Source organism: Hemitrygon akajei, chromosome 7 (assembly GCF_048418815.1).
Source record: "Hemitrygon akajei chromosome 7, sHemAka1.3, whole genome shotgun sequence".
Lineage (NCBI taxonomy): Eukaryota > Metazoa > Chordata > Chondrichthyes > Myliobatiformes > Dasyatidae > Hemitrygon > Hemitrygon akajei.
The window spans coordinates 142,344,901-142,349,918 of NC_133130.1; the positions used below are offsets into that span (position 1 = coordinate 142,344,901).

At 44.5% G+C, this 5,018-nt stretch overlaps 1 long non-coding RNA gene across 1 annotated transcript; it reads right to left on the reverse strand.

Moving 5' to 3' along the window:
- Positions 1 to 3,153: 3,153 nt before the first annotated feature.
- On the reverse strand, positions 3,154 to 4,561 carry LOC140730068 (uncharacterized). The gene is made up of 3 exons (XR_012099500.1): positions 4,461 to 4,561; positions 4,303 to 4,367; positions 3,154 to 3,340 (listed from the first exon to the last, which is right to left on the reverse strand). It is a non-coding gene; the product is annotated as an uncharacterized lncRNA (long non-coding RNA).
- Between the last annotated feature and the right edge of the window lie 457 nt (positions 4,562 to 5,018).

A 5,018-nucleotide genomic window follows, 5' to 3' on the forward strand; every position in this document is an offset into this window, starting at 1 on the left:
AGATGGTGCTTATTAACAATAGACAAGCTGCCGATTCAGGAAATCAATGATCTGAGATAGTATACTGAATCAGAGGGACATTAGGACCATGGATGCTCTGTTTTTCACAGAATCCTGGTTAACCCCTTCCATACAGGATGCAGCAATTCCGATCAACGGGTTTACGGTGCACCATCAGGATAGATCTATAGAGTCTCTTAAAAGCAGAGGTGGAGAATTATGCCTCAGGTTCAACTCCTCTTGGTGCACAAATATATCAGTGCTGTCCCAATTCTGCTCACCAGACCTGGAATATCTAGCAGTTAAGTGCCATCCATTTTACCTACCACAGGATGATTTTGATAGTGGTATACATTCCACCTCAGGCCAATGTCAATCAGGCTTTAGATGGTCTGAGCATTGGGATCAAGGTGCATGGAACACCACACCCTAACACTTTCACCATCATTTTGTGGGATTTTAACCAGGCCAGTCTGAAAAAATCACTAAGTAGTTACTATCAGCAGATTACTTACAATACCAGAGGAAACAACACACTGGACCATTGTTACACCACCATCAAGAATGCCTACCGTGCTATTCCATGCCCTCACTTCAGGAAGTCTGATCACTTGCCTCTGTGTCTGCTCCCTGAGTATAGGCAGAGACTAAAGGCTGCAGTACCAGCAGTGAGGACCAAGAAGGTATGGACAAGAGATGCACAGGAACAATTACAGGACTACTTTGAATCGGTGGACTGGACTGTATTCAGGGATTCATCTACGAATCTCAATGAGTATGCAGCAGTTGTTACCAACTTCATTAAAACCTGTGTGGATGAGTGTGTGCCTCACAATACTTGCCATACATTCCCAAACCAAAAGCAGTGGATTAACCAGAAGGTACGTTATCTGCTGAAGGCTATATCTGTGGCATTCAGGGCTGGCGACCCAAGTCTGTACCAGAAAACCAGGTATGACTTGCAGAGGACTATTTCAAGAACAGACAATTTTGAACGAGGTTAGAGGGGACATCGGATGTATGACAACTCTGGCTGGGTTTGCAAGACATTACTTCCTACAAAGCAAACCCCAATAGCATGAATGGCAGTGATGCTTCACAACCAGATGAACTCAACCCCTTCTATGACCGATTTGAAAGGGAGAATATAACTACAGCTGTGAAGTTCCCTGCTGCCCCAGATGACCCTGTGATCTCTGTCTTGGAGGCCGATGTTAGGCTGTCTTTAAAGAGAATGAAACCTCGCATGGCGGAAGGTTTCGCCGGAGTACTGGGTAAGGTTCTGAAAACCTGTGCCAACCAACTGGTAGGAGTATTCAAGGATGTTTTCAAACTTTCACTGCTACGGGTGGAAGTTCCCATTTGCTTTAAAAAGGGAAAAATTATAGCAGTGCATGAGAAGAATAATACAAACTGCTTTAATGACTTATGCCCAGTAGCACCCACATCTACAGTGATGAAATGCTTTGAGAGGTTGGCTATAACTAGACTGACCTCCTGCCTCAGCGAGGACCGGGACCACTGCAACTTGCCTATCACCAAAATAGCTCAATGGCAGACGCAATCTCAATGGCTCTCCACATGGCCTGAGACCATCTGGACAATACAAACACTATGTCAGGATGATGTTCATCGACTATAGCTCAGCATCGAACACCATCATTCCCAGAAGTTACAGAACCTGTGCCTCTGCACCTCCCTCTGCAATTGGATCCTTGACTTCCCAACCAGAAGATCACAATCTGTGCAGATTGGTGATAATATCTGCTCCTCTCTGACGATCAACACTGGTGCACCTCAGTGCACCCAGTGCACAACTGGGTGTGTGCTTAGCCCACTGCTCTACTCTCTCTATACCCATGACTGGGTGTCTGGGCATAGCTCAAATACCATCTATAAATTTGCTGATCATACAACCATTGTTGGTAGAATCTTAGATGGAGACAAGAGGGCGTATTTGCCAACTGGTGGAGTGATGTCACAGCACCAACTTTGCACTCAACATCATTAAGACAAAAGAGCTGATTGTGGACGTCAGGAAGGGCAAGATGAAGGAACACATACCAATCCCCAAAGAGGGATCAGAAGTAGAGAGAGTGAGCAGTTTCAAATTCCTGGGTGTCAAGATCTCTGAGGACCTAACCTAGTCCCAACATATTGATGCAGCTATAAAGAAGGCAAGACATTAACTGTACTTCATTACAAGTGTGAAGAGTTTTGGTATGTAAACAAAAACAATCAAAAACTTCTATTGATGCACCGCAGAGACCATTCTTACAGACTGCATCACTGTCTGGTCTGGGGGAGGGACACTAGTGCACAGGACTGGAAGAACCTGCATAGGGTCAAAAATTTAGTCAGCTCCATCTTAGGGACTAGCCTACAAAGTACCCAGGACAACTACAAGGAACCTTGTTTCAGAAAGGCAGTGTCCATTATTGAGGACCTCCAGCACCCAGGGCATGCCCTTTTCTCACTGGTAGGGGTACAGAAGCCTGAAGGCACACACTCAGTAATTCAGGAACAGCATCTTCCCCTCTGCCATCCGATTCCTGAATGGATATTGAACTCATGAACACTGCCTCACTTTTTTAATATATATCATTTCTGTTTTTGTTTGATTTCTAATCTGTTCAATATACTGTAATTGATTAACTTAATTATTTTTCTTTTTCTACATTATGTATTGCATTGAACTGCTGCTACTAAGTTATCGAATTGCACGACACATGGCAGTGATAATAAACCTGATTCTGATTCTGAAATCCACGCAACTCACACAACCTGTTAGAGGAATACAGAGACCAAGCAGTATCTACGGAAAAGAGTACAGTCGACGTTACAGGCAGGGACCATTTGGAAGGACCCTTCGAATGTCAACAGTACTCTTTTCCATAGATGCTGCCTGGCCTGTGGGTTCCTCCAGCACTTTGACGGTGCTCATTACAGTGAGAGACCAAAGCTGCAGCAGGGCGGAACGGACACAAGTTAGCCCGGTGCAGCTGGCAACGTCAATAACAGGAGCCAAAAGTAGCAACGAATTCTCAGGGAAAAAAAGAGGAACAATTGTTTAATGCACCTTTTAATCATTTTTTAAACTTGCTTTACTTAGATTATATAAGCACACAGGTGCGGAAGAAAACTGAGGTGATTAGGAGCCTCGGACTCGCACTGAGCCATGAGCAGAGATTTCCAACTGAGCAGCAGAAATTTCACTGGTTAAAGCATCATCGGCAATTCCTTATTGTCTGGACACGTCGATGGACAGCCGGTGTTGTAGTTCAGAGTTTCAGCATTCATTAAGCTGTCCTCCTCTCTGAGGTGAACGGGATTGATTAAACTGCACCAGAGACAAAACAGATCAGTTAACCCACCTGTATTACACCAGGTCTGTGTAACGAGTCCCACAGTTCTGGATTAGACCTGATCAAAACAACGAATAGCTCGTTTAGAACCGACACACCAGCAATTCCTTTCCTCTCACAGATGCTGCTCAACCCCCTGCATTTCCACAGCAAACTGTTTGTCTTTCGTTTCTGTCTGAATTGCTGAATTGCCTACTGCATCTGTTATGGGCTATTACCCCGTGCCGTTGTCACATGCACCCTGTATGGAATACCGCGTCATTTATTACACCGAAATCGTGCAGCAAAATCCGTCGTAATAGCTCTGTATTGCAATTAAATCATTTATTCTTCCTTGTAACGTTAGTGAGAAATCTGTGTATTAACTAGGGAAGAGAAACTGAATGAGACTTTCTGAATGGTGTTTCCAGACTGCACGGGCATTGATTTGAAGACCTCCACAGAACAACAAGGAAGTTCACCGATGTTAAACATTGGGTTAGTATCTGCCCTTGGGGCCCTCTGGAGTTGAGCCTCAGCGGATGGACAGTTGACACTCAGAGGATTGGATGGACACCACAACGGAACGTGTTTGAAAGTTGCAATGAGAAGGGAAGTGTAAGCCGAGTGGCCACAGACCCATCAGTGTAATAATACGCTGCAGACCAACAATGCTATGGTAGTGATCGATCTAGTCAATTGCCCACAGCTGCTCTCGGAGTTATTCCTCTTTGATCCAAGGTGGATGACCTCAGACTTTGTCACATTGCCTTCCATCTGAATGAGCTTTGCCCTCGAACGACCTCTATCAGTATTCTGTTCCTAGCTATTCCACCCTCCAATAACCGTTTCCTTTGCCCCATAACTTGCTGCGTTCCCCACGCATTTACCATTCGGTAAATATTTGAATGAGATTTTCAGCTCTGGGCTGGGGGAGCTGCGAATTTCCAGTACTTACGGGAGGGTCAGTAGATCACTCAGCCGGAACACCAGGTTTGTTTAATTTATCTTTGATTGCAGTTTCTGAAATAAGAGATAATATTATCTATCTGACAAATTCAGAGTTTTTTTCGAAGTTGCAATCGATGAACCGGACACTTGCATTTCGGGAGATACCTGCAGTTTGTCTGGGCTGCTGCATACACCGCGGTAGCACATGAGCAAATACTACAACTTCCTCGCATGATCTGTAATCGAAAAATGACCTGTTGATAATCTGAGTCATCACAATGTTCCGACATTGCTACCATCAGTCACGGACTGCGAGCTTCATGCCCGTGTGTAAAGGAGAAAGAGGATTTGTGTTGAACAGAAGTTCAGTTCCTGTAACAGTAACGTAGAAAAGGCACTGGAAACTTCCAGAAGTGAAAATATCCCAGTCCCTCTCCACGTTTCTGTGAAACTTACAGTGGGCTGTTTACTCAGGAAACATGCACACAGAACCCTATCAACCCCTTAACCAACCAATGAACACCGCTCCCCAAACTCCAGGTACCCTCCATTAGAGTGGATCCATTCCCCAGTATCAAGTGCATTCCAGAAATCTCCAGTCCTGTCATGATGCTGATTTCCATTGCCCCAAATGTCCATCCTTAATCCTCACATTGCTGTTGATTTTCATTCATTCAAAGTTCAAATGAAATACTTACTGATTTTGCTTCCAACCTTTTTGAG